Source organism: Tursiops truncatus, chromosome 10 (genome assembly GCF_011762595.2).
Source record: "Tursiops truncatus isolate mTurTru1 chromosome 10, mTurTru1.mat.Y, whole genome shotgun sequence".
Classification (NCBI taxonomy): Eukaryota; Metazoa; Chordata; class Mammalia; order Artiodactyla; family Delphinidae; genus Tursiops; species Tursiops truncatus.
In genome coordinates, this window is record NC_047043.1 from 35,847,592 (window position 1) to 35,863,757 (window position 16,166).

General features: G+C 39.4%; 1 protein-coding gene across 2 annotated transcripts in view; it reads right to left on the minus strand.

Annotated features, from left to right (window-relative positions):
- The window catches only part of ZFAND3 (zinc finger AN1-type containing 3), a 324,315-nt gene that overhangs the window by 136,632 nt on the left and 171,517 nt on the right, over positions 1 to 16,166 (minus strand). The gene's annotated exons all lie outside the window — the stretch shown is intronic.

A 16,166-nucleotide genomic window follows, 5' to 3' on the forward strand; every position in this document is an offset into this window, starting at 1 on the left:
TAAATTAAAATACAGCAATATAATTCAGAACCAGACTCTAAACTTCCTGTGGGTATCATCTTTGTACTCATAATAGCTTCATAGAGACTGTCAAGTGTTTATTGTTGAACCAAACCTAATTTATGGATATATAGACTTATATAACACACACATAGTACTATATTGTTATTTTTTTTTAAATCACATCTTTTTGAGTGTTCTATAATTCAGACTCTATTAAATTGGACAAAACCTCTGGAGTCTCTTTTATTTAAAATGTTCACACTTGCGACTTCCCTGGTGGCACAGTGGTTGAGAATCCCCCTGCCAGTGCAGGGGACACGGGTTTGAGCTCTGGTCCGGGAAGATCCCACATGGCACAGAGCAACTAAGCCCATGTGCCACAACTGCTGAGCCTGTGCTCTAGAGCCCACGAGCCACAACTACTGAGCCCACGTGCCACAACTACTTAAGCCCGCGTTCCACAACAAGAGAAGCCACCGCAATAAGACCACACACCACAATGAAGAGTAGCCCCCGCTCACCGCAACTAGAGAAAGTCCGCGTGCAGCAATAAAGACCCAATGCAGCCAAAAATAAATAAATTTATTTTTTTTAAAAAAATGTTCACACTTGATTGTATTTTCAGTTGTAAAAACATATATCCTTCTGGTAATACAATAAATTAGCTCAGTTTTTCTTTGTCTGCTAATTAGACACCAAAGGTCTTGGTCATAAAAGAGGAAAGGGGTAATTTTTACTGAACAACCACGATTAATACCTGCTAGGCATTGGGTCAGATATTCCAACATCTCACCTTCAAGGATATTAAAATCTAGTTAATCAGGAAAATATAACTATTTCCTTTTGATCACTGATCAATTTGATCTTGGAATTAGTCTTGTTTTAGGTTTAATACGTCAATGATTTCAACAGAGAAAGAGAAATATCAGAAGCCCAGTAGAATTTTACCTACTTTAAATAAAATCTAAACCAAAGAGGCAAAGCTGACAGATCTTGAGCCCTAAAATTTCAGTGAGTTTGAGAACTATTCTTATCTCTATTTCAAATAATGGGAAAACTAAAACATGAATGAAGCATAAAGGTCACACATGACTGTTAAACTCTGCAATCACTTAATAGACCAATATTTAGACTAAAAGAAAGGGGCTGAGAAGAACTCAGGCCAACACAACTCATTTCTTTTGTGTGCAACTAATTTTTATTCCCAGGGACAAAGAAGTCACCTTTACTTTTATTCCCCTGAAATTCTCTACAGAGCTTGTTGGGAGCTATGGGAATGTACAAATTACATGTTTATCCATGTTCTGAAAACAGTTTTCCAAAACTGGATAAATCAGACATCTCACTACACCAATTACATCACATAAATTTGGGCTATTTACCTGTGACCATAGGACGAATTAATGGCTTTAAAAAAGAACGAGTGCTAACACCAAGCCTGTAATTTTACAGCATAAAAAATAATGCTACACTCTCTAAAATCTAGAGCTCTGGACATCTGGCCAAAAGCCCACTGAAAGATAAGATTCTAATACAGTTTGTGTTGCTCTGTGGAAGATCCCAGGAACACAAAATAATCTGAGCAGGAAAGAACACCAAGATGGAGATCATTTATAACAGAACACAGACTAGCTCACAAAGTACATCTGCATCAGTCTTTTAGTTCTCTGACCTAACTACAGTTTCAGGGGAACTCTGTACCTTCCAGAAGGTCAAACACTAGTAGAAATGAACTTGTGAAGAGGGGAACTGTGAACCAGTTTCAGAAATATCTGAGCAAACGTTTCTAGGGGATTAAGGTTATTATTCAACTTGGAAGTTTTTACCAACCACTACAGGTTAAGTTTAAGAAGAATGAATAAAGATGAATCAGAATGCTTTCCACACAAAGGCTCAGAATTTATTTTGGAGATTAAAAATTCTCCCTTACAAAAGGATACACAGGCATTCTTGCTTTTCTAAATTACCCTGCATTCTTCAACCTGTTCTCCTTAGAGTACAATCAGAGCAAACTCTGAGCTTTATCACTGCATCAGAGGAGGATTCAGTGTCTATAATTTTTTTCATTTATGAATACTTCTACTGATATATAAAAATAAAAGAATTATTAAGTAAAGTAGAAGGTAAGCGTAAGACCCATAATCAGGATCTATGGGCTTTTCGCTCTTTCATAAACTTATTTGGAGGGCATGGGAAAACCAGTTTCTATTTCTCAATTTCAGATTAGATGAAAAGAGTTTACAGTTAATTAATAGAAGCTGATTGGGTCTTTGCGAGTGATAGACATGAGAATCAATATAGTTCTCATATTGGAACCTAGGTTCATCACAGGAAACTTATTGGTTTATCCAAATTTTCTTTCATTTAAAAAAAATTTTTTTAATTCCATCAGGGGATAATTATAAGCAATTCTAGCTGCATGTAACTCAGAAGTATTTTCTTTTTCTTAATAATAAGTTTTGTTTCTAGGACAGTTTTAGATTTACAGAAAAGTTGCTATGGTGGTATAGAGTTCCTATATACCCAGAACGCAATTTCCCCTAACAATAACATCATACACTAGAGTACGGTATGTTTGTTACAATTAATGAAACAATACTGATACACTATTTTTTTCTGCTTTGTTATATTCATCCATTTGTTTTAATTTTTAGGTTCCACATATAAGTGATAACATACAGTATTTGTCTTTCTCTGTCTGATTTATTTCACTAAGCATAATACCCTTCAGGTCCATCCACATTGTTGCAAATGGCAACATTTCATTCTTTTTTATGGCTGAGTAGTATTCCATATATCACATCTTCTTTATCCATTTGTCTGTGGATGGACAATTAGGTTGCTCCCATGTCTTGGCTATTATATGTAATGCTGCTATGAACACTGGAGTACATGTAAATTTTCAAATTAATGTTTTCATTTTCTTCAGATCATATAGTAGTTCTATTTTTAGTTTTTTTGAGGAACCTCCATACTGTTTTCCACAGTGGCTACACCAATCTACATTCCCACCAAGAGTTTATTAGGGTTCCCTTTTTTCCTCATCCTTGCCAACATTTGTTATTTGTGGTCTTTTTACTGATAGACATTCTGACAGGTGTAAGATGACATCTCATTGTGGTTTTGATTTGCATTTCTCTGATGACTAGCAATGTTGAGCACCTTTTCATGTGCCTGTTAGCCACCTGCATGTCTTCTTTGGAAAAATGTCTATTCAGGTCTGCTGCCCATTTATCAATTGAGGGTTTCTTTTTGATATTTATAAGCTGTTTATATATGTTGGATCTCAACCCCTTATCAGTCATATCATATGCAAATATTTTCTCCCATTCAGCAGGCTGTCTTCTTGTTTTGTTGAGGATTTCCTTTGCTGTGCAAAAGCTTTTAAGTTTAATTAGGTCTCATTTGTTCATTTCTGCTTTTGTTTCCTTTGCCTTAGAAGACAGATCCAAAAAAATATTGCTACAATTCATGCCAAAGAGTGTTCTACCCTATGTTTTCTTCTAGGAGTTTTATGTTTTCCAGCCTTACATTTAGGTCTTTAATCCATTTTGTTAATCCATTTTGAGTTTATTTTTGTATATGGTGTGAGAAAATGTTCTAATTTCATTCTTTTACATGTAGTTGTCCAGTTTTCCCAGCACCACTTATTGAAGACACTGCCTTTTCTCCATTGTATATTCTTACCTCCTTTGTCATAGATTAACTGACCAAAAATGTGTGGGCTTATTTCTGAGCTCTCTAGTCTGTTCCATTGATCTATGTGCCTGTTTTAGTGCAAGTATCACACTGTGCTCATTACTGTAGCTTTGCAGTATAGTCTGAAGTGAGGGAGCATAATATCTGCAGCTCTGTTCTTCTTTCTCAAGATTGTTTTTGGCTATTTAAGGTCTTTTCTGTTTCCATACAAATTTAAAATGTTTGTTCTAGTTCTGTGAAAAATGCCATTGACATCTTGATAGGGATAGTGTTGAATCTATAGATTACCCTGGGTAATATAGTCATTTTAACAATATTAATTCTTTCAATCCATGAAAACAGTGTACTGTTCCATCTGTTTGTATCATCTCCAATTTCTTCCATCAGTGCCTTATGGTCTTTCAGGTACAGGTCTTTTACACCTCCTTAGTAAGTATTTTATTCTTTTTGATGAGAGCATAAATCGAACTGTTCCCTTAATTTCTCTGATAGTTGTAGTTATAGTATGCCAGAAATGGAAGAGACTACTGTATATTGATTTTGTATCTTGCAACTTTACCAAATTCACTGATGAGCTCTAATAATTTTTTGGTGGCATCTTTATCATTTTCTATGTACAGTACAATAATGATACACTATTAACTTCATTAAATATGAAATCCAAAACTCATTCATATTTCCTTGGTTTTCACACTAATTCCTTTTTCTGTCCAGGATCCCACCCATAATATGTATTATATTTAGTTGTCATGTCTCTTTAGGTCCCTCTTAACTCTGACAGTTTCTCAAACTTTCCTTGTTTTTGATGACCTTGATAGTTATGAAGAGTACTGCTCAGGTATTTTGTATAACATGTATTGATTTGGGTTTATCTGGTGTTTTTCTCATAGTTGGACTGGGTTTATGAGTTTGGGGGATGAAGACCATAGAGGTAGAGTACCCTTCTCATCACATCATATCAAGGGTACATGCTATCAACATGAATTATCACTATTGATGTTAATTTTGATCACCTGGCTGAGGTGGTGTTTGTCAGGTTTCTCTATTTTAAAGTTACTCTTCTCCCCTTCCTTTCTCTTTGGGGAAAAGTCACTGCTCACAGCCCACATTTAAGGGGTAGAAACTTGGGCTCCCCCTCCTTGAGGGCAGAGTATCTACATAAATAGTTTGGAATTCTTTTGCACAGCAAATTGGTCTCTTCTACTTTTATTTATTTAATCAATCACTAATTATATCAGTACGGACTCATGGATGTGTTATACTTTGGGTATAATCCATTACTACTTTATTTATCTTTGCTCCAATTGTTCCAGCTTTGGCTATTGGGAGCACTTTTTGTTGGCTCCTATGTCCCTCTGACATGCTTCCATCATTGTGGTTTTTTTTTTTTTAAAGCACTTCCTTTACTTTCTGGCATTACAATATGATCCATGCTCATCTTGTGTATTTTCGGCCCCAGTCTTAGAACTGGCTGTTTCTCCCAAGAGACTGGATGGTTTCTTTTGTTGGAGAATGATCTGGATGCTAGGTATGCTCATTGCTAATGGGATGTCATTGCTTCCAGGCCCTCTCAGCAGACAAAGCAAGAAAATATATCTACATAAACTAACCTGTGTGTACACATATTTATAAATATTTTATATGTAACTATTTACATCTATAATAAGCTAAACATGAGTTCCTACTGATGTCTCCAACTCTAATCCATTACCATACAGACCATTTCTTTTTATCACTGAATAATATTCCATTGAATGGATGTACCACAGTCTGTTTATTCACTCACCTATTGAAGGACATCTTGGTTGCTTCCAGGTTTTGAATATCATTATAAAGCTACTAAAAACATTCATTTTCAGGTTTTTGTGTGGTTTTAAGTTTTCAAAGGAGGTTTCAATATAGCAGATAATATCATCTCTTCTTCCTAAACAATCTTTGAATTCTGTTAAACCATCCACTGAAGCCATCAAAATCTCTTCCCACCAACTCTGTGCATTTGCCCAAGAAGCCCCAAGTTATCTAGTACAATTTTCACTGCCTAGCTGCTAACCACTCTTTTCAAAACTCATCCATGAATTTAACTCAAGTGAATGGCCTATTATGTGCCAGGCACTCACTGTACTAGGATTCAAAGGATGAATGAAACAGTGTTGTTAGCCGTCAGTGAGGGGAATAAAGCACTTCACCTGGAGCAAAAAGCACCACAAGAGTGCTTCGCAGTGCACCCAAGCTTGCTCCAACAGTTACCTCTCCCTGCAGTGGCTGTCTTCACCCCAAGTAGGAGCGCCTGGGGCTCCCTAGGGATATGACCTGGCTGTGTATTTCCATTTGAGTCTCTCCACTTCTCCCACTATGCATCTGAGATGGCTAAATTCCTAGCTCTCTGGCATCTGCTGATATAAAACTACTGATGACGATAAAATTATCGTCATCATAGTTAAATAGGCATTCCTGAACCCTACTCGTCACCAGTGCAATGCCATTCTTCCCTCTATCCCTGTTTTCTTTACAGGGCTTGGAATCGCATACCAGTTATACTCCTGAAAATATAAAAACTAAAAGACCATGTCAGAGAATGACAAAACTGAAATGCTACAAGCACTTCTAACTTAGTATTGCCTATATCTCTGTAATTTTTACTTTTCCCAACAGAAATAAGAAAGTAACATAACTCAACCTCTATTTTTTATATGCAAAATGATTTTAAAAGGAAAATAACACATTTTATTCTGCAAATTTACTTATCCCTACCTAATTAACATAAAAAAGGTATTGCTAGGCATAAACTAACACATGAGGTTCAAGAGTGTATCTGACCCACTTCTGGGAATTTATCCTACAGAAATAATTCAACAGAAGAATACTATTCTGTGTAGAAAAATATTCATTATTTCATTATGTATAATAATGAAAAACTGAAAACAATCAGAACAGTCCCAAAGTGGGGAAACAGACAGCAAGTGTGGATAAATTAGGTCAGAGGCATAATATATAACAATTCAAAATAATTTTTAAAAAAGAAATATGTGAAATGTCTGAAACAATGACAAATAGTAGAATATAGCAATTACACATTGCAAAAATATGTGGTATTTATGGAAAAATTGATTTAGGTAATGAAATTATCCACATTTTCCCACATAATTTTCCTTTTACAATAAAAGTTTGAAGAAAGAAGTTACCTTTATTTTAAATTGAATTTTGAAGGTTCTTCCAAATCATATTTAAAAAAAAAAAAAAAGGAACCTAGCGGGGGGGCATGCAGAGGATGATTGAGCCCAAGAAATAAAACGAGTTAAAACATCTGACTTGCCTGGTTTGAATCCAGGCTCTGTCAGCTAAGCTCTATAACTGTGGGACAGTTACTAATCTCTAAGAGTCCCCTATAAAATTTACACTTAAAGTTTATAAATAAAAAAGAAATAAGTGTATAGCAAGTATATGATAAATGTAAGCAGTTATTATTTCACTGCTATATATGCTCATCAGGTGACAGTGTTGAAGAGAAATACTGTGAAGACTATCAGTATAATCTTTTATTTATTTTTTATGTGTGTGTGGTACGCGGGCCTCTCACTGCCGTGGCCTCTCCCACCGCGGAGCACAGGCTCCGGATGCGCAGGCCCAGCGGCCACGGCACGCGGGACCCTCCCGGAGCAGGGCACGAACCCACGCCCCCCGCATCGGCAGGCAGACTCCCAACCACTGCGCCACCAGGGAAGCCCTATCAATATAATCTTAAAGCAGCACATATTTTGTGTCAATTATTTGTCTGGTGTTGGCAAGACTACAACTTTTGAAAATCTGCTCTTAAAATTGTTTTTCTAGGGACTTCCTTGGTGGCACAGTGGTTAAGAATCCACCTGCCAATGCAGGGGAAAAGGCTTTGAGCCCTGCTCTGGCAAGATCCCACATGCCTCAGAGCAACTAAGCCTGTGCGCCACAACTACTGAGCCTGCACTCTAAAACCCTCGAGCCACAACTACTGAAGCCCACGTGCCTAGAGCCCGTGCTCCGCAAAGAGAAGCCACTGCAATGAGAAGCCCTCACACCGCAACCAAGAGTAGTCCCCGCTCCCCGCAACTAGAGAAAGTCGGCGTGCGGCAACGAAGACCCAACGCAGCCAAAAATAAAAAGTTAATTAACTAATTAAAAACAATTTTTTCTATAAAATAAGAGCCCATTGGTTAAAAATATTTTTAATTAGAATTATTCATTTGATAGTATGCTGCAAAAAAATACTGACTTTTTAATATTTCAAACACGTAGTTACTCATTTACTTGTTAGTTGTGTTTGTTTACTTTTTGTGCTCATTAAAAGGCTTTTTAAAAAATAAAATTTCATTCGGGGAAGGGCCTCTGCTTTACTCATCTTAGGATTTCCCCCAGCAGAGTAAACAACATATACTGTCAACATTCAATAAATATTTATCAATTGAATTCTTTAAACATTTTTTATTCCCACTGCAAAATTAAATTATGCAACATCTGGCTAAGGAACAGGTATCACTGCACATTCCTAATGCAATTTTCCAAAAGGGAATTCCTTTCTCATTCACAGAAGCCCAGAAATAATGTGCACAAGAAACAAACAGAACGGGGCAATCTAGAATTCAACTGCATTCATATATGGCTTGGGCTGCTAAAGGCAACTAAGGTTGAGAATTTAATGTCTGAAGACAGTAAGTTCTCCTAAAACCCTTGCCCCTACAATTGCGAATGAGACTGATACCCAAGATAGAAGCTTCCCTCACCTTAAGAAAGGTGAGGGCTTCCCTGGTGGCACAGTGGTTGAGAGTCCGCCTGCCGATGCAGGGGACACGGGCTCGTGCCCCAGTCCAGGAAGATCCCACATGCCGCGGAGCGGCTGGGCCCGTGAGCCATGGCTGCTGAGCCTGCGCGTCCGGAGCCTGTGCTCCACAGCAGGAGAGGCCACAACAGTGAGAGGCCGTGTACCCCAAAAAAAAAAAAAAAAAAAAAAAAAAAAAAAGGTGAGAGAAATAAATTCCAACTGAGTAAATCACCTAAAAAGGAGGGGAAAAATCTGGTTAAAAGGATCTGCCAGGAGGCAATAGCTGCCTTTCTGCCCTTGATACAGCACACTGCATCAACAGACTTAATATCCTCACACAGGTCTCTCCAGCATTATGTCACCTTCCCACTTCTACCCTTACCTTTTACTCTCAGCTATTCAAAGAAGCTGTTCAACTGCCAACACTGGCAAGTGTTCAACACTACTTGCCAGCAACAAAGCAGTTAGAACCGCTGGATCAGCTAGGGACAACATTCTAGAACACTATCATTAGGATCACCCCTCCTCTCTGAGATAGTAAACCTTGGGGGTGGCCACTATCATACACCAGTCTGCTTGCAGAACCTGTCTGAAGTCTAGCCACTACGGCTGAACGTTAACAAAGCACAGAACAGCACCAGCAAAAATCTGGCCCTAAGAATCTGGCTTGGTAAATCTTCATTGTTTCAAATTACGCAAATGAGCCACAAGATACAACAAACTGCTTAATCCAGCCTGATTTGTAACTGAGCAGCTGTGTTTTATTGATGGAAATTGGAAGGTAAGAGTTACCAATCATATATTTAATATTATAATGGCATCTACATTGTATTTGATAAATACAGACACCCTGAAGAAGAAGTACCCTACACCCTGCCAAGCACACAATGTCAAAACAGCAAAAAATGTTAAGACTCCAGCTTATAATTAGTCATTCTACTGCCAGGGAGTTGATGGCAGGCAATTTCTGTGGGAAAAGTAATGCCTGAGCTTGGAATAAGCAGTTCTTCTCTATCAAAGAAGTGGACACTTAAGAACTGCCTCGGCCTGCTCATAAATATTTCTGTTCACTCAGAGCCAGACACCAGGTGGTCTACCTAATCTAACAGATTTCCTAGTAGAAGGAAATGCAAGAAAAATAAAATGAAAGAAAGAATAATTGTTTTCTCATTTCCATGGTCCACTATGGGAAGTAAGCCACCTGTCCTCTTAAGATACTTTAGGAGTTTCCCTCCAGGGGCTTTAAGCTCTTTGCTCCATCTCTGGAATTATAACACTGTAATCATTATACAAGTATCATTATTTTCTAACAGAAGCCAACACACATACCACCAACTTGTTCTGTGAACCACACACACACAATTCTAGTAAGTAAATGTAAAAGGCAAAAAGTTAGAAATCAAATTCTCTCACTGGTTCTATGGCATACCCTGTTTCTGTGGTAGTTCAATAATGACTTACCTTTACTGGTGACATTCATTCTTTAAAGGAGGATTTCCATGTCTTTACCAAAAAATGAAAATATCATAAGCAGCCCCAAAAGAGTTCAGAATTACATGAGGGAGGGAGGGAGGAAGGAAGGAAGGAGAAAGAAAAGAGAAAAACACTACTATATTGTGCTCTGCAATGTATGTATTTTTAAGCTAATCATTACTATGGGACAATTTCGACTTGGTTAGGTTGAAGACAAGCTATTAAGTAAATGAGAAAACACTTTTTTAAAAAACTTCAAAGTTGAATTCCTAAGCTTTTAAAGAAAATGGATAGATCTGCACAAGTACTTTATTGTTATTGATAATAATAAACAGCCCATGTTGCCAAAAATTTGAATAAAGAAAGTATCGTTAAAAATAAAATCATGGGCTTCCCTGGTGGCGCAGTGGTTTAGAGTTTGCCTGCCGATGCAGGGGACACGGGTTTGTGCCCTGGTCCGGGAAGATCCCACATGCCGCGGAGCGCCTGGGCCCGTGAGCCATGGCCACTGAGCCTGTGCGTCCGGAGCCTGTGCTCCGCAACGGGAGAGGCCACAACAGTGAGAGGCCCGTGTACCGCAAAAAAAAAATAAATAAATAAATCATTTGTTAAAGGTTAACAGAAATGAACAACAGCTGTATTTCTAGCTCTATGGTTTCATTAGGCTTAGGATCACATAACAAAGACCAAAAAAGTACGCCTTAGGCTAATAAATATCCAGATTTTCTTTCTAAATTGATAAAACACTTCTTAACACGTATAAAATTTAATCCAAAGGTGAGCCTGGATCCCACAGATTACTTAGTCACCACAGATGAAAAAATATACATATATAATGAAGCAACCTAGTAGTCACCAACTTGGGCAAGTGATCAAACTTAGCTACTAGTACCAAGAGTAGCACGATGTAACTTTGTGGAACACCTCAAGAAGTATATGTCATCTCCTGTACAAAGCAATTCTTGCAAAATAAAGTTTAAGCTGAATTTAATCATGAGGAAACCAATAAGATAAATCTGGAATACTGAACAGTGTAGAATTTGACCAAGACTCAGATTCTTCCAAAAAAGAATTTTTTTAAGTCAGGGAAAACAAAGAAATAAACCAAAAAATGGCAGAGAAACCACTGTGAATTAAAATAAAGAGACAAAATCAAATGCTTTACCCTTGACTGGATCCTGGATTAAAAACAATATTTTAAAATCTGCTAAAAAAAAATGGGGAACAATTAGGGAAATCTGAATCAAGCCTGTGTATTAACTGTTATGAAATTGTTGATACTTTTCTTAGGTATGATAATAGTATTGTGGTAACGCAAAAGGATATCCTTATGTTTAGGAAGTGCATGCTAAAGAATTTAGGGATAAAGTGTCAGGGTTACTGCAACCTGCATGCAGCAAGGTAGCAAAGAAATAGAAGAAAAGCTGGTTGGTCTAAGTGAAGAATATACAAATATTCATTTTTCTAGTCTTTTAGCTCTTCTGTAGGTTTGAGTTTTTTTATTATTATTATTTTTATTTTTTTTGCAGTACGCGGGCCTCTCACTGTTGTGGCCTCTCCCGGTGCGGCGCACAGGCTCCGGACGCGCAGGCTCAGTGGCCATGGCTCACGGGCCCAGCCGCTCCACGGCATGTGGGATCTTCCCAGACCGGGGCACAAACCCGTGTTCCCTGCATTGGCAGGCGGACTCTCAACCACTGCGCCACCAGGGAAGCCCCTGTAGGTTTGAGATTTTTAAACTATAAAGTTGGGAGAAGGGAAGAATGGGTGTGGGGTCTTCCATGTTTTCATCCAACTGCAGTACTGTGCTTTGCTTATATCCCCAAAGAACACCCACATCATCATTACTTTTCTCTCAGCAGCAAAGATGATAGATAAGCAGCACAGATATAGGGCACCTGCTGGCCTGTGGTGGGGGACTATGACCCCCAAGGAGACAGGAGGAACCCCAGAGTGACATAGGGGGACTAAAGCGGGGGAGGAGAAGTGGAGGCCAGACAAGATCGGTGCACCTGAGGTGGGAGAGATCAGGAGAGGCAGCTGGGAGGGACTCTCTAGGAAGAGCGGGAAAGGAACGGAGGGAGATCACCTGGCCCACTCGGGCAGGGAGCCTGCTGAGCTCCCAAGCCGGTTCCCCTACCTCCAAAGCCCCACCCAGGCCATGTGGATCCTGGGGGCAAAGGAGGGAGGCAGGGAAAATAAGGACTGGCAGCTGGAAGAAGCCATCCAGGAGGAGCAGAAGAAAAGCAGAGTTCATTTGCCCCGCCTACTTGGGCCCAGGGAGTCTGCTGAGCTCCCAGGATGATCCCCTGCCCTCCAAAGCCCAATCCAGGTCACGTGGCTCCTTGGGGGCATAGAAAGGAGTCTGAGGGGAGAACAGGAAAGGCAGGTGAGAGGGGACTCCGGGAAGAGTGGGTGAGGAGTGGAGGGCGACTGCCCCGCCCACTCAGGCACAAGGAGCCAGCTGAGGTCCAGGCCGCTCCCCTGCCCTCCCATATTGGTCCTGGGGGCATAGGAGGGAGGCGGGGCAGATCAGGAGAGGCAGGTGGGAGAGGTCCTCCCAGACCCCAGACCAGAGGAGCAGGAGACGAGAGGAGGGCATTTGCCAGGCCCACTCGAGCCCAGGAAGCCTGCTGGACTCCCAAGTGAGGTCCCCTGCCCTCTGAGACCAGGGGTGGGGGGCACGCCTGGGCCCCTTCTGTTCCTTGAACCTAAGCCCCAGCCCCCACAGCCCCCAGGGCCTTTTCCAGCCCTGTGGGTCCTGAAAATTGGACCCACCCACCACCCAAACCTCACCCTTGCTTAGGCCCTGCTCTCCACAGCCAATGCCTCCCCACACCTTTTCTCTTTTCCCTCCTCCTCCTTTTTACTATAGTGGTACTGATGTACCTTACAGTTGTTGATTCATCTATATTTTTTATTTTTACATTCTTGCTAGCATATCTGTTTCCTTCTCTAATTTTATTTTTCACTTCGTTATTGTTCTCTCTCTCTCTTTTTTTTTGGCACCCCAGGCAACTTGAAGGATCTTGATTTGCAAGCCCGGGTTGGGCTGAATCTCCTGAGTGGGAGCTACAAGTCCAAACCACTGCACTAACAGAGAACCTCACACACCAGGGAATATTCATCGGAGTGAGGTCTCATAGAGTTCCTCATCTCAGCACCAAGACCCAGCTCTACCCAATAGCCTACAAGCTCCAGTGTTGGAAGCCTCAGGCCAAACAACCAATAAAACAGGAACACAATCCCACTAATAAAATTAAAAAACATAAATGAGAAAGCAAAAAATATGTCACAGATGAAGGAGCACGGTAAAAACCTACAAGACCAAATAAATGGAGAGGAAACAGGCAATCTACCTGAAAAAGAATTCACAGTAGTGATAGTAAAGATGATCCAGACTCTCAAAAATAGAATGGAAGCACTGAATGAGAAAATACAAGAAAAGTTTAACAAAGATCTAGAAGAACTAAAGAACAAACAAAGATGAACAACACAATAAGTGAAATGAAAAATACACTAGAAGGAATTAAAAACAGAATAACAGAGGCAGAAGCACGAGTAAGTGAGCTGGAAGACAAAATGGTGGAAATAACTGCCAAGGAGCAGAATAAAGAAAAAACAATGAAAAGAATTGAAGACAATCTCAGAGACCTCTGGTACAAACACTAAACACACGAACATTGGAATTATAGGGGTCCCAGAAGAAGACAAGAAAAAGAAAGAGTCTGAGAAAATATTTGAAGAGATTACAGTGGAAAATTTCCCTAACATGGGAAAGGAAATAGTCACCCAATTCCAGGAAGCACGAAGTGTCCCATACAGGATAAACCCTAGGAAAAACACACCAAGACACACAGTAATCAAACTAACAAAAATTAAATTCAAAGAAAAAATATTAAAAGCAGCAAGGGAAAAACAAAACATAACATACAAAGGAATTCCCATAAGGTTATCAGCTGATTTTTCAGTGGGAACTTTGCAGCCAAGAAAGGAGTGGCAGGATATACTTAAAGTGATAAAAGGGAAAAATCTACAACCGAGATCACTCTAGCCAGCAAGGATCTCATTCAGATTCCATGAAGAAATCAAAAGCTTTACAGACAAGCAAAAGCTAAGAGAATTCAGCACCACCAAACTAGCTCTACAACAAATGCTAAAGGAACTTCTCTAAGTGGGAAACACAAGAGAAGAAAAGGACCTACAAAAACAAACCCAGGGCTTCCCTGGTGGCGCAGTGGTTGAGAGTCCGCCTGCCGATGCAGGGGATGCGGGTTCGTGCCCCGGTCGGGGAAGATCCCACATGCCGCAGAGCGGCTGGGCCCGTGAGTCATGGCCGCTGGGCCCGTGAGTCATGGCCGCTGAGCCTGCGCGTCCAGAGCCTGTGCTCCGCAACGGGAAAGGCCACAACAGTGAGAGGCCCGCGTACCGCAAAAAAAAAAAAAAAAAAAAAAAACCCCAAACAATTAAGAAAATGGTCATAGGAACATATATATAGATAATTACCTTAAACGTGAATGGATTAAATGCTCCACCCAAAAGACACAGGCTTGCTGAATGGATACAAAAACAAGACCTATATATATATGCTGTCTACGAGGGACCCACTTCAGACCTAGGGACACATTCAGACTGAAAGTGAGGGGATGGAAAAAGATATTCCATGCAAATCAAAAGAAAGCTGGAGTAGCAATACTCATATCAGATAAAATAGACTCTAAAATAAAGAATGTTACAAGAGACAAGGAAGGACACTACATAATGATCAAGGGATCAATCCAAGAATATATAACAATTATAACTATATATGCACCCAACATAGGAGCACCTCAATTCATAAGGCAACTGCTAACAGCTAAAAAAGAGGAAATCGACACTAACACAGTAATAGTGGGGGACTTTAATACCTCACTTACACCAATGGCCAGATCATCCAAAATGAAGATAAATAAGGAAACACAAGCTTTAAATGACACAATAGACCAGATAGATTTCATTGATATTTATAGGACATCCCATCCAAAAACAGCCGGTTACACTTTCTTCTCAAGTGCGCATGGAACGTTCTCCAGGATAGATCACATCTTGGGTCACAAATCAAGCCTCAGTAAATTTAAGAAAATTGAAATCATATCAAGCATCTTTTCTGACCACAACGCTATGAGATTAGAAATCAATTACAGGGAAAACAACGTAAAAAACACAACACATGGAGGCTAAACAATACGTTACTAAATAACCAAGAGATCAATGAAGAAATCAAAGAGGAAATCAAAAAATACCTAGAGACAAAATGATAATGAAAACACGACGATCCAAAACCTATGGGATGCAGCAAGAGCAGTACTAAGAGGGAAGGTTATAGCTATACAAGCCTACCTCAAGAAACAAGAAAAATCTCAAGTAAACAATCCAATCTTAAACCTAAAGGAACTAGAGAAAGAAGAACAAACAAAACCCAAAGTCAGCAGACGGAAAGAAATCACAAACATCAGAGCAGAAATAAATGAAATAGAAACAAAGAAAACAATAGCAAAAATCAATAAAACTAAAAGCTGGTTCTTTGAGAAGATAAACAAAATGGATAAACCCTTAGACAGACTCATCAAGAAAGAGAGGGAGAGGACTCAAATCAATAAAATTAGAAATGAAAAAGGAGAAGTTACAACAGACACCACAGAAATAAAAAGCATCCTAAGAGACTACTACAAGCAACTATATGCCAGTAAAATGGAAAACCCTGAAGAAATGGACAAATTCTTGGAAGGGTATAATTTTCCAAGACTGAATCAGAAAGAATTAGAAAATACAAACAGACCTATCACAAGTAATGAAATTGAAACCACAATTTAAAATCTTCCAACAAACAAAAGTCCAGGATCAGATGGCTTCACAGGCAAATTCTATCAAACACTTAGAGAAGAGCTAACACCCTTCCTTCTCAAACTCTTGCAAAAAACTGCAGAGGGAGAAACACTCCCAAATTCATTCTACACAGCCACCATCACCCTGATACCAAAAACAGAAAAAGGTATCACAAAAAAAGAAAATTATAGGTCAATATCACTGATGAACATAAATGCAAAAATCCTGAACAAATTACTAGCAAACAGACTCCAACAGCACATTAAAAGGATCATATACCATGAAAAATGAAAAACTGGGATTTATCCCAGGGATGCAAGGATTCTTCAATATA